Source organism: Lathyrus oleraceus, chromosome 3 (assembly GCF_024323335.1).
Source record: "Lathyrus oleraceus cultivar Zhongwan6 chromosome 3, CAAS_Psat_ZW6_1.0, whole genome shotgun sequence".
NCBI classification, from domain to species: Eukaryota; Viridiplantae; Streptophyta; class Magnoliopsida; order Fabales; family Fabaceae; genus Lathyrus; species Lathyrus oleraceus.
In genome coordinates this window covers 36,098,610-36,123,171 of record NC_066581.1, presented here as the reverse complement: position 1 = coordinate 36,123,171, position 24,562 = coordinate 36,098,610, and the positions used below count along the sequence as shown (strand labels likewise).

Below are 24,562 nucleotides of genomic sequence, written 5' to 3'. Positions count from 1 at the left end.
TTCGATATAAAATGGCTTTTCAGAACTTTGTGTACCATCTATAGATGATGTAGAAGCACTTGACTCCATCTGATCAAGTGGCACAACACAGGATTTTCCAAGCAACGTGTTTACTTTACAGAAATTATTGTGAAATTGGCTGCTGAAAAGGAAGTTCCAAGCGCATTGTGGTACCAAACCAGAACTCTTTTGAGATACAATGTTAGATTTTCTGCAGATTTTCATAATTACACGACAAAAAGAATCCCATTCTGAATCGACATTAGATTCAGCTTCTGAGAAATCAGTGGGATAATCGTCTTTCCAAAGAAGACCAAGAAAATGTCTGTAGAAACCAGAACCAATCCCCTCAGCAAGTGTTGTGATGCAATCATTAGCTAACGATGAAGAAGGACTTTGTCGTAATGCACATCTGAACATCTGCTTATTATTTTCGGCTTGAGCCAAGTCAAACCAGTAACCACCAAAGTGGTTTCCATCACCTGCCTGGCTTACGATAAAGGGTAGATATGCCGCAATACGTAAAGAAGCTTTTAAGACAACAGGACCATTACTGAATCGGTGATATTCCTTAGAAAGTATGGCATGGATTAAAGCTGGACCAATATTAGAAGCATGTGTGTAAGTCCAAGAATAGGGAAAACCATCATCTGATGGATGAACTTGACTATTTGGCACTTGTTTCCAAGTATGACAATTCCTGAGATGCATTGACAATTACAAAAGACTCACTTCCAGCCTTCCACTTTATCCAAGAATTGAAGGCATCACATCTGTAGAAAAACGCACCATTTGTTGTTTTCATCATCACTGCAGCTTGAATATGAGATCCAACAACAGTTTCGGAAGCGGAGACAGATGCAGTAGATATGTATGACGACGGTCATTTGAAGTCACTTGTTGCCTTTGCACAACCTCCTACAACCTTTATCTCAGCATCCATGATTTCTTGAACAACTGTGATAGTCTCCTTTTTGTCATTGGCACCACCAAGATAGTTCACAGAAGCTGCCAAATTTCCAAGTCCTGATTAGTTTTGTTTGCAGCTTGCGTGTTCTCCATCTTGCATCGAAGGGAATCATAGCTAATTTGGTTGAGCAAATCTTCAGCATCATAGACGGCATCTTTCAAGTCATCAAGCCATTGTTTGACAGAAGGAGTGTTGATTCGCTTCTCCTCTGCGGCGTCTAGCACAGGTTGAAAAGTGTGTAATGTTGCTCTTAACTGTTTCAAGAGTGAGACATCGAGCTTTGTGTTTTTGATGTAATCAAGAAACTATTTGGAAGCAAGTTTGTCAAGTAAGGTCTGAACATTTTCATGGACCTCGTTCTTGCTTTTACGACCAGAAACTGATGGGAGGCTTGCATGAAGCGATCTGTTCGTTTGAGATCTTAGATCCGGTTGGGCATCAATTTTTGTAGTAGGTGTGCCTATAGGAGGTAGTGCCTGGGACAGTAAGTTTGGATTATATCCAGATGAGGAATCACTCTTTGTCATTCGGTGCCCATCGGCAGCAGCAGACACTTCTCCAGTAGAAATGGATCCTTTGCTTGAATTGGCCATGGTCACGGTACTTTGTGAGGCGGAATGGGTTTTCTGTGGCAGCTTTGCAACACGAGATTTAGCCTTGATTTCTTTCTCTCCTTGCTCCCGCCGATCATTTATCATTTGCCTCTTTGACCTGACCTCTATGAAGTCGTCTTCATCACTAGGAGCTTCAATTCCAAGTTGCTCAAACACACGTATAATTCCGCTTTGCAATGGAGCATCAACATCTTCCTTAGAGCACAAGTTTCTTTTGAGATTATTCTGCCCAGAATGTGAAATGATCAGAGCCTTTGTTGATTCTTTTCCTTCAACCCTCTCAGCTTTGCTTCCTCAATGAAAAACTGCTCTTCAGTACGATCCCAATGGCGGATTGAACGATCATGAGATCCAATGACAATAAAATCACCGCGACTACTGACAACAAGACACCAAATATCTGCATGATGTCCTTCAAGAGTTAACAACTGCTCAAATTTATCAGCATGCCTATATTTTACAACACGATCTTTTCCAACACATAATGCATCTTGGGAACAAATTGCACTGCCATAACACCGTCAGCATGCGCAAAAAATGGATTTATGACAGTCACCAAAATCCAAACCCCAAATCTTTATATTTATTAGCAGAGCCAGTCACAATTAAATCTTCATCTGATGAGATATCCATACACAGAACGGGAAGCTTGTGGCCATTAATTAAACTCTCCCCAACAACAGTTACTCGCAACAAGCAATGAGATCGGGTGCTCTGCTCATTAACATTATTACTTCCAATTGCTCCAGCATTACTCCCAGTCTGCAGTACGTTCCACACGTCACATATGTTGTCAACCTTGGCTTCTACGACACCAGGGACATGATGATATCCTTCAGAACTTTGTTTTATCTCCAATCTTTTGATGCTCAGGTTCTTACGACGGTATCAAACCAATGATCCACCAGAATTCCGAAAATGGCCAACGACTCATAACCGACCATGACATCCAACTGAACCTTCGTCCACAATCTTCAACACTAATGAACCAAAACCGAACAGAATTCTCCAATCTTCAAACTGCCTTTCAATAACCTCTCTTCACGCTTAGGTTTGGGAAGTCAGGTTCTTCATTTTGCTGCTTGCAGAATCATTCTTCAGCTTCAACGCCAATGCTTTATCATCTATTGTCGCGAAATTGACGGTATAGCAGGCATGACAACTGGGACTGGTTTGGCTGTGCCTGAGAAACACTGCTGTTATTTTTTGTATGTTTAGAAATGAGGCAGGTCTCGAAATGCAGCTTTTGGAATTGGCGTTGTCGTAATGTTCGATTTCAATCTGGTCTAGGAATCCCAAGGAAACAAACTGTAAGCTTTTGTTTATGCCTTCCGTGTGTATCATAGACTCGGTGAATTTACGCTGAAATTGTTGAGTTTGATACCGTGCAGGATCCGGGTCATGGCCTGCATTGACTCTAGATGATGAATCTGAGTTTTCCTCCGTTGTGCCGCCAAGGTTTAATTCTGCAATGCTTTAAGGTGCCATGGCATAGGCCATAGTTTACAAGAATATCCAGTTCCTTGCCAAGGACCCCTCTTCGTAAGGCACCTTGCTTGGAACCGAATCCAGCCGCTACCAGCACTTGGCGGAGTATTTCAATCCACGTAAGAGGATTTAGTGATCTTTTCCAAACATTGAGGGAATATTCTTGACTTTCAACTGAGTGAAGCAATGCAAGAAAGTTGCATGACTTATTTAAATGAGGACAAAACCCATTAGAAAGCTCTACTTCAATGTGAGATAGAAGCAGTGTGAGAAGGTCCTTGGTCATGAATGAATGATTGGAATATGAATGATTATGTGGGAATCTTTAAACATGAATGAATGAAACATCTCAATGTGAAAATGAAGAAAATATGAATGCAAACTTAAAAATAATGTGAAAAAATGTAAAAATATGAAATAGTGAATATGCACATGAATGAAGGATATGAATGTGTGTAGAGGAACATGTGGAATTTATTTTAATCATGCATGAATGAAATGATTGTAACATGAATGAATAAAAGATCTTTCAATATGAAGTGAAGAGTTTAAACGTGAAATGGTCATGAGGAGAAATGCAAATGATTGATCGATGGTAAAAAATTTCAGGGCCAAAATCGGGATATGATAGTTGCCCCTATTTAAACATCCTCCACCAGAGGAAAATGAAACAACACTTTTCATCGGATCGCAGTGGGGGATGGTTAAATACCATGGAGACCCAGATTTTGAACCTAAAAAATGAAAATGCTATGATATGATATGCATGGATGCAGGATTCTTTATTATTTTTTTGATTTTTTTGAATTGATCTGTTAGGGACACGATGAACCCTTAACAGGAGATGCTACTGGACAGACTGATCTGTGGGGAATGTTGATGGTCCACAGGGAGACAGACAAATGGTAAAAACCAACTCACTGGGGAAAACAAACCTGCTGGAGAATCAGACACACACTAGAGAGTACTCAAAGTGAAACTCGATGAACGACACTTAGAGTATAAGAGATTTTGGCAGTAGGTTCACACATGACTTACTAAACCCGAATAAGAAAAATTTCTACAACAGGTTCATACATGACCTGATAACACTGAAATAATCATAGAGAAAGATTCTTCAAAACAGGTTCATACATGACCTGGTAATATTGGAACAAAGGCTCAACAGCAACGGGTTCATACATGACCTGACAATGCTGGGGAATACCAAGAAGTTCTGACAGCAGGTTCATACATGACCTAACAAACTCAGAAAAATTTAAAAAGATTATATCAACAGGTTCATACATGACCTGATGACAAACTTGAATACTTTGAGAAAATTTCTACAACAAGTTCATACATGACTTGCCGACATTGGAATAATCAAAGGGAAAGATTCTTCAAAAACAGGTTCATACATGACCTGGTAATACTGGAATACTCAACAGCAACGGGTTCATACATGACCTGACAATGCTGGGAAATACCAAGAACGGTTCTGACAGCAAGTTCAGACATGACTTGACAACAATCGGAAAAATCAAAAAGAGTGTATCAACAAGTTCATACATGACCTGACAACACTAAAATAAACATAGAGAAAGATTCTTCAAAATAGGTTCATACATGACCTGGTAATACTGGAAAGAAAACTCAACAACAGGTTCATACATGACCTGACAATGTTGGGGAATATTAAGAATTTCTGACAGCAGGTTCAGACATGACCTAACAAACTCAGAAAAATTCAAAAAGAGTATATCAACAGGTTCATACATGACCCGATGACAAACTTGAATACTTTGAGAAAATTTCCACAACAAGTTCATACATGACTTGACAACATTGGAACAAAAGGTTCAGCAACAGGTTCATACATGACCTGGTAATACTGAAATAAAAGCTGAACAGCAGGTTCATACATGACCTGACAAAACAGGAACATTCAAAGAATTTTTGACTGCAGGTTCAGACATGACCTAACAAACTCAGAAAAACTCAAAAAAGTATATCAACAGGTTCATACATGACCTGATGACAAACTTGAACGTTTTGAGAAGATTTCCACAACAAGTTCATACATGACTTGACAACATTGGAAACAAAAGGTTCAGCAACAGGTTCATACATGACCTGGTAATACTGGAATGAAAGTTCAACAACAGGTTCATACATGACCCGAGAATATTGGAAAACATACAAAGGAACATCATTGGAGTTTTCTAACACGAAAAACCTTCAAGCTTCTGGAAATTCCTCAAGATGATAAGTCATACATGACTTTCACGGAACCATCAGGAAAGATAGGGTAATTAAACTCTCTGTATGTGCCAACAACAATTGGACTTTTAACCGTAAGTAATGGACTACAACCAACTTTTAACGGAGTTTGCCAACGACAATTGGACTTTGAAAATGACTGCGAAAACCGGGTGTTGGTTTAAGGGCACCAAAGACAAACCAGAATTAGAGGTCAAAGGATATAGGATCAACAACAAGACCTAGGTCAATGCAAAATGAGCACGAAGTATATTTCGGCTATGCATGATTTGGATTTTGCTTATATGCATGATGTATGAATGATCATGAAATGCAAATGCTGACAATATACAGACTGGGAATTAGGGAAAGATTTATGGAGGTACTGAATCCTCAACACCCATAACTCAACCAAAGGAGTGAGTAAATGCATCAAAGGATGATCTATCAAGCTGAACAGTTACAACTGGCCCAATAATCCTTCCAGAGAATGATAAATTTGTGCTCTCTGGAGATAGATATTGATCATCCAAGGGGAGTCTTGCAACTTGAGACTTGCGGGGAAAGACGAAAGATTTCCTTTTAATATTTCCACATGTCAAAGCAAACATTGTGTTTCTCAATATGTTGAAAAATTCTTTTTTGAGTTCAAAATTTCATTATTAACAAATAAATAACATTTTGCATAACTAAGAAAATCAGAGAGAAACAACAAATGATAGAATTTGATGGGCAAACTTGTATTTATTCAAGAATGGTAGCACACAAATGGCGTAGCTCCATGGAATGTTACAAATTTGAAAATGGCAATAGGGAAAGGTTTACATTGAATCACAATGACTACTACTATCCCTAATAACAATGACTCCACGAAACCTCGCTTCTGAAGGGAGTAACTAGATTGATCTTCCATTTTTAGCTCTTCTGTGTTGATCAGTGACGAACCAATGCAGTCTATGCCTTTTGTCCCTAATTTTTGCCTGGATCGCCCTTTCGGGTTTTCAATCCACCGGGACGCTCCTTTTTGCCTAAGTCTCCCTTTCAGGTTTTCAACTTAGCGAGCTACCATTTTTTTTAACCCTAACTTTTGCCTGGACCGCCCTTTCGGGTTTTCAGTCCACCGGGATTTGTCAGGCATAGTATCTTTTGACTGCATCAGAGTTCACAGGTTGAATGAGCTCTTCGCCATCCATAGTTGTGAGAAATAGAGAACCTCCAGAGTATGCTCTCTTTACAACGTATGGGCCTTCATAGTTGGGAGTCCACTTCCCACGTGAATCTTTGTGTACTGGCAAGATCTTCTTGAGCACGAGATCTCCTTCCTTGAACTCTCGAGGACGGACCTTCTTGTCAAATGCCTTCTTGATTCGTTGCTGGTACAATTGTCCATGGCACAGAGCGGTCATCCGCTTCTCATCAATGAGATTAAGTTGATCATAGTTATTCTGGATCCATTCAGCTTCATCCAGCTTGGCTTCCATCAATATTCTCGTGGAAGGTATCTCTACTTCGATTGGGAGGACTGCGTCCATCCCATATACTAAGGAGAATGGGGTTGCCCCTGTTGAAGTGCGGATTGAGGTTCGGTATCCATGCAAAGCAAAGGGTAGCATCTCGTGCCAATCCTTATAAGTTTTCACCATCTTTTGCAGGATCTTCTTGATATTTTTGTTGGCAGCTTCAACAGCACCGTTCATCTTTGGAAGGTATGGAGAAGAATTATGGTGGTCAATCTTGAAACTCTCACATAATTCTGTCATTGTCTTGTTGTTCAAGTTTGAACCGTTGTCGGTGATGATCTTGCTTGGGATTCCGTAGCGGCAGATAATCTCCTTCTTGATAAAGCGAGCAACCACATGTCTCGTCACATTGGTGTAGGAAGCAGCCTCTACCCATTTAGTAAAGTAATCAATGGCAACCAGGATGAAGCGGTGACCGTTGGAAGCCTTAGGTTCTATAGCACCAATCATGTTGATGCCCCACATTGAGAAAGGCCAAGGTGATGTTAAAACATTCAGTAGTGTTGGCGGTACATGCACTTTATCAGCGTAAATTTGGCATTTGTGACATTTTCTTGCATAGCTGAAACAATCGGACTCCATGGTCAACCAGTAATAGCCAGCTCTCAAAATCTTTTTGGCCATGGCATGTCCATTGGCATGGGTCCCAAAGGATCCTTCATGAATTTCCTTGATTAACATGTCCGCTTCGTGTCTATCCACGCATCTGAGCAGAACCATGTCATGGTTTCTCTTGTAAAGCACATCATTGCTCAAAAAGAATTTGGACGATAACCTCCTCAGAGTTTTCTTATCCAACAGTGTAGCATCTTCTGGATACTCTTGACTTAAAAGATATCGCTTGATGTCATGAAACCATGGTTCACCATCAGTTTCTTCTTCAATCAATTGACAGTAGGCAGGCTCATCTCTTCGTTCGATTCGAATAAGTGGAGCTTCATTATGGAATTTGACTTGGTACATTGATGCTAATGTTGCCAAAGCGTCAGCCACTTGATTTTCTACCCTTGGGATGTGATGGAAAGTGATATCGTCAAAGTATTCTATCATCTTCACAACATGAGCGCGATACGGGATCAGCTTCGCATCGCGAGTTTCCCATTCACCTTTGACTTGATAGATCACCAAGGCTGAATCTCCATACACCTCAAGGATCTTGATTCGGAGATCAATTGCAGCTTCAAGACCAAGGATACAAGCTTCATATTTTGCGACATTATTCGTACAATCAAAGCATAACCTCGTTGTAAAAGGGGTAAAGCCACCATTTGGATTCATCAAAACAGCCCCCACACCATGACCACTGTAATTGGAAGAACCATCGAATGCGAGCTTCCATCGAGATCCTGGTTCTGGTCCTTCATCTGGGCCGGGGGTCTCACAATATTTTATCACCATTATATCCTCATCGGGGAAATCAAACTTCAATGGCTGATAGTCTTCAACTGGTTGGTGAGCAAGGTACTCTGCTAACACACTTCCCTTGATTGCCTTCTGGGTTATGTACTGGATGTCATACTCTGACAAAAGCATCTGCCAACGGGAAAGTCTTCCAGTCAAGGCAGGTTTCTCAAAGATATACTTTATTGGATCCATCTTCGAGATCAACAAAGTAGTATGGCAAACCATGTACTGCCTTAAACGACGAGCGGCCCATGCTAGCACACAACAAGTTTTCTCCAAAAGTGAATATCGACTTTCACAATCGGTAAACTTTTTACTCAGATAGTAAATAGCATGTTCTTTCCGACCAGTTTCGTCATGTTGCCCCAGCACGCATCCCATTGACCCTTCAAGCACAGTCATATACATGATTAATGGCTTTCCTGGGACAGGTGGAATCAGGATAGGAGGCTCTTGCAAGTATTGACGAATTTTCTCAAAAGCATTTTGACAATCAGAATTCCATTCAACAACTTGATCTTTTCGAAGCAATTTGAAGATAGGCTCACACGTGGCCGTCATATGTGAGATAAACCTTGAGATGTAATTCAAACGTCCAAGGAAACCTTTGACTTCTCGCTCGGTGCGTGGAGCAGGCATTTCTTGTATAGCTCGGACCTTGTCAGGGTCCACCTCAATTCCTCGTTGACTAACGATGAAACCAAGCAACTTCCCTGAACGGACCCTGAATGTGCATTTTGTAGGGTTTAATCGTAATCTAAACTTTCTGAGGCGTTCAAACAACTTCTTCAGATGGATCATATGATCTTCTTCATTCTGAGATTTAACGATCATGTCGTCAACATAGACCTCTATCTCCTTGTGCATCATATCATGGAAGAGAGTGACCATAGCTCTTTGGTAAGTTGCCCCAGCATTTTTGAGACCGGAAGGCATTACCTTGTAGCAAAACGTGCCCCAAGGGGTAATAAAAGTGGTCTTCTCCATGTCATCTGGAGCCATCTTGATTTGATTGTATCCCGAAAAACCGTCCATAAAGGAGAAGACAACAAATCTTGCAGTGTTATCTACCAGAGTATCAATGTGTGGTAGGGGGAAATCGTCTTTTGGACTAGCTCTGTTCAGATCCCTATAGTCAACGCACATCCTCACCTTTCCATCCTTTTTGGGCACAGGTACAATATTAGCTACCCATTGTGGGTACTTCGCCACTGCGAGAAAACCAGCGTCAAATTGTCGTTTGACTTCTTCACGAATCTTCAGAGCCATATCTGGTCTTGTTCTTCGGAGTTTTTGTTTTACTGGCGGGCATTCTGGCTGAAGAGGGAGCTTGTGCTCAATGATGTCGGTGTCTAGACCTGGCATATCCTGGTATGACCACGCAAATACATCCACATATTCTTGTAACAGCTTGACCAATCTCTCTTTGATGCTTGCTTCGAGCGTGGTGCCGATTTTGACTTCTTTCTTCTCTTCCTCTGTGCCAAGGTTGATTGTTTCCACCGGTTCTTCATGTGGCTGAAGGGCTTTGGACTCGTGCTCGAGCAGCCTTGCCAGTTCGTCGGGGATGTAACAATCTTCTTCACCCTCCTCTTCCGCTTGGTAGATAGGGGAGTCAAAGTTATGAGAGGTAGTAAAGTCATTGGATTCAACGGGGTTATCGTTTATTCTGCATGTTCGAATGATTGATTTCTTTTAGAAAAGTAAAAGTAAAAGATGTACAAATGAAAAGTTTTTTTTTGTTTTTGAAAAGATTGCCATTTTCTTAAGAGAAAGCAAAATAAATGAATTTTAAGAATTTAACAAAATGCCTTTCATTCATTGATAATGATTATTTGAAAATGAAAATGGGCCCTACAACATGATCCATTAGCCTTGGGCAGAGCTAAGGATTTGAAAGGAAAAATACAACAATTATTACTTTGACAAAGGAAAAATTTCGGGGATCTCAACCGCCTTCCAGTTGTTCAAAGTTGTCTCACACCGGTAAACCAAACATGGCTCATCTTCATTCGCGGTGCTATCTTCAATTGCATTGACTTGATCTCCATGGATGAATCCTGTGCTGAGGAATACTTCCTGGATGCTTTGGGTGTTGTCCTTTGTAGGGACTCGGGCTCCTTTCGCAGCGGAAGGCACATATCCCAGACCAAAGCGATCATGCTTCTCACGAATATCAATAAGTTGACCCCAACCTTCAGGGTTTCCTCCTTCAATACTAGACTTTGCGCTTTTCAGAGACGCGAAAGATGAACAAGCTTTCCCAACAGGGTCCTTCATTTCCACAAAAGTGGCATTGGCTATTTCAAGAGCTTGGAAAGAAGTTTCCAAAGCGTCCTCATCAGCCTCAATGTATCTGAAGGATGAAAGGTGGCTGACCACAAAGTCCTCTTCTCTAGAAATGATGATTAGTTGATTGTCCACCACAAACTTCATTTTTTGATGCAAAGTGGAGGTGACTGCCCCTGCAGCATGAATCCAAGGAGCCCCTATAAGCAGCTATATGCTGGATTAATATCCATGACTTGGAAATTAATCGGGAATACATGAGGGCCAATCAATATGGGCAATTCAACCTCTCCAATCAATGTTCTCATGGAACCATCAAAAGCTTTCACTACCAAGGCACTAGGCTTCATAGCTGGTCCTTGATAAGATAATTTGGCGAGTGTTCTCTTTGGCATAACATTCAGAGAAGACCCGGTATCAACCAACACTCTTTCCAAAGCATCATCTTTGCATTTCACCGAGATATGGAGAGCACGATTATGATTTTGTCCATCCTCAGGTAATTCCTCTCCACTGAAGCTCAAAGTATTACAAGCTGTGATATTTGCCACAACTCCATCAAATTGGTCTACTGTTATGCTTTGTGTTACATGAGCTTGAGCAAGCACCTTCAACAAAGCTTCCCTATGGGCTTGGGAGTTCAATAACAGAGATATAATAGAGATTTTAGATGGTGTCTGATGCAACTGGTCCACAACCTTGTAGTCACTTCTCTTGATTAACTTCAAGAATTCAACGGCATCTTCGGATTGGACCACTTCGGGTTCTTTAGTGGGAGCTACAACTGTTGATTCCTTGGTCGGCCCTTGAGGAGTCACGTTGAATTCGGGCGTATAGATTCGACCACTACGGGTCATTCTGCTCATTCCTGCAATATTGGTGACGTCTTCACTTACAGCTTCTGTCACTTCAGCGTCTGCACTTCCTTCAACAACCTTTTCCACAGCGGTAATCTCATATTTCCAAGGCACGGCCTTGGTGCTCTCGTAGGGAAAAGGCGTGGGCATACATATTTCCACAGGCGACGACTTACTATTCACCGGGACCACTCCACCACTGTAATATGGGATCTCGACCGGTTCAGGTAAATTGAAACAAGGTTCAATTACCAACACGTCTTCGTTCTTTGCAACACTGGAGACTTGAAGCACTCCTTTATCCATCAAATTTTGAATGTTGTCTCGTACCACATGACATCCTCTTGGGTGTGTTGCACACTCTTCACAGTTGTCATGATTAACATTAATCATGCCAGCTTCCACCAATCGGGCATGGAATGCTGCCAAAGGAGTCTTTACATCATCCACCTTATCAACCGTAACAACAGTAGATGCATCTCCAATGGCGTTCACCGCAGGATCTCCATGGGGAGGAAGAGGATTGTTCTTCACATTCGGTCCCATGTCCTTAAAAGACAAGATCTTGCTCTCAATCAATTCACGGACCCTATGCTTCAGAGCGTAACAACCCTCTAAGTCATGCCCGGGGGCACCTTCATGGAAAGGACAGTGTGCATTAGGGTTGTACCATGGAGGAAGACGATCAGGTGGAGGTCCCATAGGTCTGGGAACCACCAAACCCTTTTGAAACAAGAAGGGATAAAGCTCAGTGTACGACATTGGGATTGGATTGAAGGTCGCCCTCTCCCCTTGCCTCCTATTCTGGTTCTGAGCATTTTGCCTTGGCGCTTGAGCTCTCGGTTGTTGATAAACAGGAGCTGCTGGTGCTTGTTGATAAGCTGGAGGAGCCGCAACACATTGTTGAACTGGAGCTGGTCGATAGACTGGAGGCGCTTGATAAGCCTGAGCAGGCTGTTGATTGAACGCAGGCGTCACAGCAGCTACGTATGGTTGCGGAGCATACTGGACGGGATACATGGGTTGTTGATAGGGAATTGGTTGTTGAACATATTGCTGAGGTGAGTATTGTTGTGGTCTCTTTCTTGGAGGAACTCTTCCTTGACCAGCAGTCACGACATTTGTTTCCCCCTCTTTCTTCCTGGAAAACCCTCCAGAAAACTTCTTTGGATTAACATTTGAAGTTCCAGCTACAGCCGCCAGTTTGCCATTCCTTACACCATATTCCACGCGAGCTCCTATAGCCACAAGCTCCGAGAATCCCAAGGAAGCACTTCCAACCATCTTCTCATAGAATTGAGGCTGGACAGTGTCGATAAACAGTTCGGCCAATTCTTTCTCAGCAAGAGGTGGTTCAACCTGAGAAGCCAGTTCCCTCCATCTTTGAGCATACTACTTGAAGGACTCCTTGTCATGTTGGAACATGCTCTGCAACTGTCTTCTGTCAGGCGCCATATCCATATTATATTTGTAATGTTTTATGAACGCGTCTGACAGGTCCTGGAAACACCTGATCCTATTCTGATCCAGACTTAGATACCATTTGGAAGGAGCCCCACTTAAGCTGTCCTGAAAGCAGTGGATCATCAGCTTGTCGTCCACGTGTGCAGCCATTTTGCGGTAATACATGATGAGATGGCTCTTTGGACAAGTATGCCCCTTGTATTTGTCGAAGTCTAGAGTTTTGAATTTGGCTGGAATCACCAACCCGGACACCAGGCACATTTCTTTGGCAGCAGATCCAAAGACGTGGTCTCCTTCTAGATCTCGGAATTTCTTCTCAAGGAGCTGCATGTTCTCCTTTACCTCTCTGAAATCCTCAAACCTTACTTCGTCACCAGCAACTATTGAGTCAACAGTCGGATACATGTGGTTTTGATCTTCATAATGAGGAATATGCCTAGCATAGGCGGCTGGTGGAACCACAGTATGGATGACTGGACGTGCGTCGGTGTAAACTGGTAATGGCACGGCTTGTTGGACCGATTGCCCCATTTCGTGCACCACCTCCACTCGGGGGACGAAGTCATAAGGTAGCCCATATGGAGGAAGGGTTGAGGGTAACATCCTCTGAGGTGGGACTTCCACTACTGGGCCCGTGGTCTCTGAAATCACGGTCACTTGTGGAACCTCAAACCTGAAGGTTAAAGCTTGCAACATCTCTCGCATCTGGGACATGCCTCCTTTGATTTCGTCTAGTTCAGCTCTAACTCGGGCGCTCTCTTGTTCTTGTTCAGCCATTCTTTGTCTTGCTCTGGCGCGAGTATTATACTGGTGTTGAAAATTCAGTGTGAAACTAGTGGAAGAAAAGGCGGAGTGAGACTCTTTTGTTTTTGAAAATGTATGAATGCATGTATGGATGCATTTGTTTGCAAAACTCTTAGTTAACTTTATTATTTATTCCAGCAATGTTAGAATAAAAGAACGACATGTAATAATTGAGACCCAAAATGACAACTTCCATTAATCAAAATCAAATTCAAATACAAAAGGATTTAACTTCAAGTACACATGATTCGAATACAAAAAGATTTAAACACCAACAATTCAAATTCAAGTACAAGTAAACTTAAGTTCTGTCTCAGCTCTTATGATCGTAGCCAGATCTGTGGTGAGCTCATTCATCATTTTCTTGATAAACTTGACGAAATTGAAAACTTGAGGAGGTGTGTTTTCTGGACACATACACCAATCCGCTTCCTGGAGTTTTTCTGGGAGTTCCAACATATTTAGGTTAACAAACCTAGCTAAGTTGCGGAACTTGCCATTCCATTCAACATAGAGCTCTTGGAGTTTCTGGATGACCTTTTGATCTTCATCTAAGGTTGCTCTAGCCTCTCTATACAACCTTTTCCAGTACACACAATCATTCTTTAGGAGTAAGTAGGCTGCATCACCTTCTTGGCTCTCCAGAACTGCAAACCTCCTAGTAGCTTCTTCCAACTGGTATCTGAGATGGTGACAGTTTCTTTCAGCTTCTTCCTTTTGGAGTATCTCGCGAGACAACTTTTCCTCGCCTTTCTTCAGAGCGTCTCTCAAGTCACGGATCTGTGCCTCAAAGTCGAGCTTAATTTCTTTTTTATCCATAAGAGATTTATCCAACATGCTCCCTAACTCACAGATCCTATACTCAGCTTTCTTGAGCTCTTCCTTCCTGGTTCGGATCACTGATGTGGAACCCAATAGGATATGATCAAGATCATCTTTCTGGTCTTCCAATAGCCTAGCTCTCTTGTTACTATCCTCAAGTTCCTGGGCTTTTCCCTTACGTTCCTCTTTCAAATTCTGATTTTCCAAGATAACTCGGTTCATCTGAATCCGTAATTCAGTATTCTCCAATTCGAGCTCCTTAACCTTAGTAGTGAGTTTCTCCATGTCCTCAGGGAGTATGGGCTTGGGCTCAGGAGTTTTAGGAAAAGCTAGAACCTTTAAGATAAATGGCAACTGGATTTCCTTAACTCTTTCTTTCACCCATTGAGTGTAAGGTTCTTTGGCGAGAATGTTTCTTTTTCCAAACTCTTTACCCTTTCTTACAACCTTTAACCAAGCCTTTCGTACTGCTCTTACATCAGGATTGCTTGCTTGGATGTCAGAGAGCACAAATGGCTGTAAGTCCTTTGCGTCAGGAGGACCATCCATGGAGTAACCGTGTTGTAATCGAGATAACATAAGGTTATAGTTGATGCAACCCTTGGTGCCCAACAACGGTACATTAGGAAATTCCCCACAACTGACTATAATGTCTGGGGTTTCCCACTCTCGGATATACCATCTGATGGAACTTGCGGTGAGAGAAGCTAATTTTTGAGGAGACTTAAGTTCTTTTGCCACAAAAAGACCTTCTTCGGGCATGTGTTGCATGAACCAAGTGTAAAGCAAAGGAGCACAACACAACAAAGTTCCACCCCTCTTTTCAACCCAATTGTCTCGAACAGTCGGGACATTGATACTTAGGGCCAAAGCTATCTTCTTTGGGCCCATATCTTCTTCGAGCTTTGGAAACGGATTAAAATCTTTCAACTTGAGACCCACGATCCTCTCAACTTCTTCCAAAGTAGGAGCTAGCTGGAAATCAGCGAATGTGAAACAACGCAGAGGTGGATCATAATATTGTGCCAAAGAGCCGATAATTCCATAGTCAACTTTCTTATTTAGAAGGCTCAAAATTTTCCCATAGTTTTTTCCGAACTCATCACGTCTGCTGAGAGACAAATCAGAGATCAAACCCTTCAGACTGTCCAACTTAGGTTCCTTGTACTTAAGCGTGAAAGTGTGTCTTATTGAAGTTGTCATTTTCAAGTTCTCAATTCCTGAAACAAATAAGAGACAACTAAGAGCTTGCTTTTTTATGATGTCGATGCAATGTATGAATGTAATGCATTTTTTTTGTATAGGTTCAATAGGCTTAAGGCATGGATAAGTCTGATTGCTTTGTATAGAACATGGTTCTCACCAGGTATGGTCTAAGTTTTTTTTTTAAAAAGTTCCTAGAGTCATGGATCCATTAGACTGTTTGCTACCTGCGGCAACTTACTTGCCGGGCATCAACTTCATCTAAAGAATCTACTCTAAGTGAGGTTCTCGCATCGATCCAACGAGAAATACATCTCGCAGACCCACACTACGCAACCATCTTTCCTAGTTGGGCAAGGAACTAAGGTTCTACAAATGGTTCTCAGAGTCATGGATCCTAAAGAAAATATTGAAGCTTACGGCAACTTACTTGCCGAGCGACAACATCCTCTCAAGAATCTACTCTAAGTAAGGTTCTCGTACCGACCCAACGAGAAATACATCTCGCGGACCCGCACTACTCAACCTCGTCCTATCTTATGTTTTTACTCGAGACTCGGGTAAAAAGTCTTTCCCTCAAGGTTTGCAATCAGAATATCCAAGTACCAAACCATAATCGAACCAATACAACAGATTCATATCAATATGACAATAAAGATAGTAAAAACAATAAAGAAAAGCCACATAGGTAAACAAACAAAGGCACACGAACGACCTAACTAGGCTAGACTCACTTAGGGATGTAGTCCCCAGCAGAGTCGCCATCTGTCGCACCTCGAAAAATGGGGATACGACTTTAAAGCGAAGCGCAATCGCACGCTCGCAATGATGGACTGAACAGAGTCGCCACCGAACTTTATTTATTCCTAAAAAGGAAAGGGGAAATATCGATAAAACCTCTAAAAGAAAGGATAAGATATGGTCATCGCAACCAATATCAGGGTTCGGGAGTCGATTACGCAAGGGGAAGGTATTAGCACCCCTCATGTCCGTTGTACTCAACGGGAACCATTAGGTTAGTTGTGTGCGTTAGTGTTAGTTGAAATATTAGGCTTTTCAAATTATTAGGTGGGAAAGAAAGAAAGGATGAGAAGAGAATGTTTTTGGATTTTTGACGAAGGACTAAACCTAAGTTTTTTATTAGTGGGCCTGGCAAGATTTACAAATCCTGCTCCTACGTATCTCAATAGAGAAGTCAAGGCTTACGTAGTTCTGGGTAGAAAAATGTTTGTTTGTTGGTCGATTTTAGCGAAAGCTGCTTTGTGTCAAATCGACGAAAACATTGTTGGACTACCCAAAACAGGTGGAAAAACATCGCCTTGCATTGTTTTGAAACAAAGTACCTTTCGTTTTGAGAAAAGGTTTAAGAGTCAATCGCACGGCGGCGAGAAAAAGAATTGATTGGTTTGAGGTGTTTTAAATAATGGCGAGAACTTGGATGAGCGAGATATACATCTCGAATCCTAGTCTCAGGAGTGCACGACATACAGCATGTTCCATTTCCATCTTTATTGAAAAAGTATTACGGTAGGAATTAGGTATTTTGAAGTTTGAAAGACGAGTACTTGTGACTTACAAGCTCTTACAGCTTGGGTCTAATACTCGGGACTACGTTTGGACATTCCACCCAGGCAGTCTGTTTCTTTCCAATATTGCTAAGAAAATGATCCGAATATTTACGAATGTTTTGGAGGGAAGACGAATATTTATGGCTTGCAAGCTCTTACAGCTTGAGCCTAATATTCGGGATTACGACTGGATATTCCCTCCAGGTAATCTTTTTCTTCCAACTTTATTAAGAAAAAGATTTGAATATTTGGAGTGTTAAAGAGAAGACGAATATTTACGGCTTGCAAGCTCTTACAGTTTGAGCCTAATATTCGGGATTACGACTGGACATTCCATCTAGGTAATCTTTTTCTTCCAACTTTATTAAGAAAATGGTTTAGATATTCATAACTATTTGGGAGAGAAGACGAATATTTATGGCTTACAAGCTCTTACAACTTGAGCCTAATATTCGGGATTATAACTGGATATTCCCTCCAGGATAATCTTTTTCTTCGCGTTTTATTTAGAAAATGGTTTGAATATTAGGTTTGGGGAAGGGAAGACGAATATTTATGGCTTGCAAGCTCTTACAGCTTGAGCCTAATATTCGGGATTATAACTGGATATTCCCTCCAGGATAATCTTTTTCTTCATGTTTTATTTAGAAAACGATTTGAATAATAAATTAAAATAATCAAAGTATAGAGATTTGAAATTATTTATTTTTAAAGCGGTTTCGAATGGATGATGAAATTAAAGGAAACCAAATTTGTGTTATTAAGTGATAATGAAACTATGAGTGTAGGAGAAATCATAATAAAACATAAACATGAGAATTAAAAAAACAAAACTGAGAAAATGGAATGTTGAAAAACCAAAATAACACACATGGGTGTCGAACCCAGGACTAAGGGCCTACCAAACCAACACTCTGGCCAACTCCACCACTGGTCCACTGATGACGATATCAGCAAGGAAAAATAATAAAAGGGAAAAAAGATGCATAAGTGAAAAAAAAGCTAAACAGAGGAACAACAGGCTATCCAGTAGGAAACGATTGCTTCATGGTGATGTTAAAACAACGGCAAATCCCACGAAACATGTTTCTCCGGCACAAAACCGAAATCACAAAGCCTTTCAAACAGAAATCCAAACATATCTTAAAGTGACACAATCATCAAGTGTAAAGAAACTCAACAAGCATATTCAAAAACAAACAAAAACACGTAACCAAACCATTACCTATGCAAAAGAGATCGGATTTGGGTGACTACAGTGGAGACTTAGGCGAGGATGCCCTCACCCCAATAGCCAAGGTTTGACGCTCGAAAAATGAAGAATAGATTAAGCTCGAAGGTTGTTATTGTTGCCGGAAAAATGTCGAGTCGTGATGCGACGGTTCCAATTGTAGCCTTTCTGGTTGTAACAAGGGAGACGGCGGAGAGTTTAAGGGATTTGTGGTTTTTACAGCTGAAGCGTGGAGTATGGAGGGTTATTTTTCTGTGTGAACAGTTTTCTTGAATCCTCTCTTTTTCTTTTTTGAATGGTAGCCGCTCCTCTTCTCCTCCTCTGTGAACAGTATCCGCCCCTTTTATAATCCCATTGCTAGGGTTTGGATGAGATCAAAAGAGTATTGGAATTGGAAGTGCTTTCTTGTGCTGCTCTGTTGTCTATCCCATTTTGGTGCTTGCTCTGAAAAAGGTAACTTGTACCTTGTACCTTCTCCTGGAAATATTTTGATTCCCTTTTGTTGCTTGTGAATTTTTACCATCTTACCAAGTTGTTGTGATTTTACTGCAGTGAATTTTCCTGCAAGTTTGAGGCTTCTCTTAACAACACTCAACCTTGCAAGAGTAGCCTGTTTCTTCATGTGAACCACAAAATATCTACTGATGGTTTTGCAAGTCCAGTTACCAGTCTAGACAAGTCTGTGGTTAACGGTTGTTTGAATTGCGACAGGTCTTGAAGAGCACAAAAGGTGTCTAACCTCATTCAACCTCAGATCACGACCATAATGCAACTGTGTTGCTAGAGTTGAAAATATGCTCCATACCATCTAAGAAAGACCCATCAACTGAATCTGTGTCCTCAAGTTTAGCTCCCTCCAATCCAATTGCATCGGAAATAGTAGAAGATATTGTCACTGGGTACAGATTTAGCATATAAGGTGTGGACAGAGAGATTACATTCACATTGGTCGGTGTTTCACTTTCCTTATACTTGCATTTACGTGCCAAAGTTGACATCGCCAAATCTTGCCGACCAAGAAGGACATAAGCAGCAATTGGCCAGTCATTGGGAGAAGAATCTCGACATTTATCTAATGCATGTCGAAGTGGAAGAGATACACCATAAGGTAGGGAGTCAAATTGTTGAAGTCCAAACCTTTCACCAACCATTGCTAAAACAGTAAGTTCCTCCTTTGAAGAATGTGACCCCGTGGTAATGTTACAGTAAATATCAGATGAAAGCTTCTCTCCTAGCAAATCAGCGCCTGATGGTATACTGTAAAAGCAAACTATTTTCCGTGCCAAACTAAGCCACATGGAATCCATCTTTGCAGAGTGGAGATGGAAGATCACTAATATTAGCAGAACTACATCCATGTTGCAAGCAGTTCTCAAGCCATCTGAATAATCTTGGAGGAATTTTAGGGGAAATGGTTGTACCAGATTTCAGAAACTTTTTACAGGAGAGGGGGGAAATCACGGATATAATGGTCCAAGTAATTATCCTCGCCGAGAAAATTGGCAATGTTGCATGAGAGGATTGTTAGATGCTCTACGTCCTTTTTGCGAAGATTATCTAGTTTCAAGCTCTCATAGAGTGCATGAAGAGATTCAAGACATTTTATTAACAGTTCGATATAAAATGGCTTTTCAGAACTTTGTGTACCATCTATAGATGATGTAGAAGCACTTGACTCCATCTGATCAAGTGGCACAGCACAGGATTTTCCAAGCAACGTGTTTACTTTACAGAAATTATTGTGAAATTGGCTGCTGAAAAGGAAGTTCCAAGCGCATTGTGGTACCAAACCAGACTCTTTTGAGATACAATGTTAGATTTTCTGCCGATTTTCATAATTACACGACAAAAAGAATCCCATTCTGAATCGACATTAGATTCAACTTCTGAGAAATCAGTGGGATAATCGTCTTTCCAAAGAAGACCAAGAAAATGTCTGTAGAAACCAGAACCAATCCCCTCAGCAAGTGCTGTGATGCAATCATTAGCTAACGATGAAGAAGGACTTTGTCGTAATGCACATCTGAACATCTGCTTATTATTTTCGGCTTGAGCCAAGTCAAACTAGTAACCACCAAAGTGGTTTCCATCACCTGCCTGGCTTACGATAAAGGGTAGATATGCCGCAATACGTAAAGAAGCTTTTAAGACAACAGGACCATTACTGAATCGGTGATATTCCTTAGAAAGTATGGCATGGATTAAAGCTTGACCAATATTAGAAGCATGTGTGTAAGTCCAAGAATAGGGAAAACCATCATCTGATGGATGAACCTGACTATTTAGCACTTGTTTCCAAGTATGACAATTCCTGAGATGCATTGACAATTACAAAAGACTCACTTCCAGCCTTCCACTTTATCCAAGAATTGAAGGCATCACATCTGTAGAAAAACGCATCATTTGTTGTTTTCATCGTCACCGCAGCTTGAATATGTGATAACATGAAATTATATCACATTTTAGGACTTAATTCGATTAAATTATATTATCATTTACTTTAATTTACTTCATTTTATTAGATATTACGCGGTATTTCCTTTCTATTTGTCTCAGGTGATCTATTTGAAGCAAAAGTAAAAAAAGGAAGAAAAGGAGGTGCAAAAAGGAGTGAAAAGAAGCAAATATCAAAGCCCAGCCCAAAGCACAAGAACACAGGCGCTGTGCCTGTGACGAGCGTCACAGAGGCTGTGACGAGCGTCATGCCTTGCACACTCCTGTAACGAACGCCACACATGGTGTGACGAACGTCACACCATTCCTACATTTTTGGCACCAGGAACGCGTTGAACCTATCTGCACGCTTGACTCTTCTTCAAAGTAATGGCTATATTAACGGAAGACGCTTTGAAAACCGTTACGGAAGGCACCAATATAAATAGCTACTTTCTAAACCGTCGGGACTTCCACGCTTTTTCCAGATTTTGCCGTTTTCGCATTTTCTTCTTCCAGCAGCTTAGGCATATTTTTTCTATAGTATTACTTTGCAGAATTTTTATATTGTTTTCCTTTTGCAATTCTATTTTCTTTTCTAGCTCTTAATTAATTTTTCGCACAATAGTTTCTACACCGGAAACTATTGTGTACCTTTTACCGGATCTAACCTTACGTTAGAATCTAGTTCTTTTTATTCCTTCGTTTTATTTTTCTGCCTGATTGAAGAACTCAAGAACAAATCCAACCGGTCTGTGGTGGAGTGTTCAAGACTGCTATTTAATTATTCAGGTTCTATATTTATTTGTTGAATTTATATATGCTTGTTTTTACTATTAATTTATACTGTTTGCCTGCAATGAGTCTGTTTATGCATGATATTTATTTAAGTCTGTTTAGCATGTCTGGCTAATTTATTCAGGTATCGGTATGTAAAGTAAGCGGAATGAAGGAATCAAAATTAAGTTGGTTTATCTAAAGTTTAAAATTAAAATCACTCTTTTTACGGTCTCAATTTACAGGTTTAATAACAAGGTTTTTGTACGAAAGTAAAAGACATAAAGAAGTTAAAAGCAATAGAGCGAGAGTTTGAGTTTTTAACTGGACAGTGTAAATTGGACATTAATTTTAGATCAGGTCGAGAGCAATTTTTAGAGTTAATTAAATGCTAATCTTTTCCAAAAAGTATTTTTAAAGATTGAATGTGAGGACGAGAGTTAAGCATTCGAATTTAATTATATAACCTAAGTCAACAGAGCGAGAGTTTGAGATAAGGGTGTTTAAACGGTTAGTGTTTTCTTAAAAAGAGTTTCTTCAGACCTTATTGCTTTCAAAAAATGGTTTTTGACTTAACTATAAGTGACAGCTACGTTAACATAAAATCATGGTTTATTCAACAAAGCGAGAGTTTGAGATAAAACTTTTAATCAATAAAGTCAACTGAAAAGATTTACTTTAAAACCAAGAAACCAACGAAGATTTGATTCCCTAATTACGACGAATTACATACCGATATCCGCTTTATTGATATTTAATCTAGAATTTAGTTTAGTTTTAGTTTTTCCCCCAAACAATTAAAATATTATCCGCCTTAGCTTTACGAAGTAACCTTAGATAACGGTATATCGATTCATAAGTCCCTGTGGGATCGATATCTTTTAAAACTACGCGATAGAACTGTGCACTTGCAAATTTGTACCCCAAATTCGACTCATAAAGTCGAGCGATCAAGTTTTTGGCGCTGTTGCCGGGGACTTTTATTTAATCGATATCGTAACTCTCCTGTTACGCTGTAGAGACTAAGGCTTTTCTTTCTTTTTTCCTTCTTTCGTTGATTTGTATGCCACGCACTCGCTCACAAGGCGAACCGTATTACTTACGAATCAACGATATCGAACTATATCTCCGAGTCTTACGACGAATTCGGGAATATCGTGCTGCAAACAATCTCCCTCCTGTAGAACTACCTGATTTCAAAAATATTTTCCCTTCGATACCCGAGATGGCAGAACCAGCTCGTGCTCTTAGAGATTACGCCGCTCCATCGCAAGATGAACCGCATTCAAGTATTGCTCCACCCGCAATCGAAGCAAATAACTTTGAACTCAAACCTTCACTGTTACAGGCAGTGCAACAGAACCAATTCTCTGGGAATCCTACCGAGGATCCTAACCTTCATTTATCCGTATTTGTCCAATATGCTGATACTGTTAAAGCTAATGGTGTCACTTCAGAGGCAATTCGACTTCGTCTTTTTCCTTTCTCACTAAGAGATAGCGCTAGAAGATGGCTTCAATCTCTTCCTTCCAACTCAGTCACCACATGGAACGAGTTGAAGAAAGTTTTTCTTGCTCGATATTTTCCGCCAAGCAAAACAGCTATGTTAAGAGCCCAAATAAATGGATTTAAACAGAAAGATAACGAATCTCTTTTCGAAGCATGGGAAAGATACAAAGACATGATGAGACTTTGTCCACACCATGGTTTAGAAGACTGGTTAGTAATTCATACATTCTATAATGGTCTCCTGTACAACACAAGGTTAACAATAGATGCCGCTGCAGGTGGTGCGCTAATGAACAAACCTTATGCTGACGCCTACCAACTTATCGAAAGCATGGCTCAAAACCACTATCAGTGGGGAACCGAACGAACAATGGTGGAGAAACCTCAAACGAAAACTGGCATGTACGAGATAAGTAACCTTGATCATGTTAACGCAAAAGTGGATGCTCTGGTCCAGAAAATTGAAAGTTTAAATGTATCACCTCCAGCCACCGTAGTCGCCATAACTCAGAATTGCGAAGTCTGTGGAATTCAAGGTCACACCCCTGCAGATTGTCAACTCCTAACAGGAATCCAAGCGGAGCAAGTAAACTATGCTCAAGGAAGCCCCTATTCGCATACCTATAACTCAAATTGGAAGAATCATCCCAATTTTTCATATAAGAGTAATAATGCTTTATACGCACCTGGACAATCTCCAAATCAAGCCCCAGCTATACCTCCGGGATATCAGAAGCCGACCCCATCTCCATCTAACAATAACGCCCCTAGGAAATCCAACTTGGAAATCATGATGGAAAACTTTATAGCTTCTCAACAGCAAACCAATAAAGATTTCTTAAACTAGAATGTACACACTGGCGAACAAATAAAACAACTAGCAAGTAAAGTAGATGCCCTGGCTACTCATAACAAAATGCTGGAAACGCAAATATCACAAGTAGCTCAACAACAAGCGCCTACTGCTGCCCCAACTGGTACATTTCCTGGCCAACCCCAACCTAACCCAAGGAGCCACGCTCATGCAATTATACTAAGAAGTGGAACGGAAGTGGAAGGACCATCTGACCCAAGGATAGGAAACCAAAACTCTGAAAGGTCAACTGAAGAAAGTGAACCTAAGGAAAAGGCAGAGAGTAATAAGGAAACCGTAGAAAAGAAGGAACCTTATGTACCTCCTCCACCTTATAAACCACCGATCCCTTACCCTCAAAGGCTTGTTAAAACCAAAGATGCGGGCCAATTTAAAAAATTTGTTGACCTACTAAAACAATTAAACGTCACTATTCCGTTTACGGAAGCTATTACGCAAATGCCCTCATATGCCAAGTTTTTAAAAGAAATTCTTTCTAATAAAAGGAAACTTGA

The 24,562-nt window shown here is 40.7% G+C and overlaps 1 non-coding gene across 1 annotated transcript; it reads right to left on the bottom strand.

Moving 5' to 3' along the window:
* Window positions 1-23,288: 23,288 nt before the first annotated feature.
* On the bottom strand, window positions 23,289-23,395 carry LOC127133176 (small nucleolar RNA R71). Its single transcript, XR_007807168.1, has one exon. It is a non-coding gene; the product is annotated as a small nucleolar RNA R71 (small nucleolar RNA).
* Window positions 23,396-24,562: the final 1,167 nt, after the last annotated feature.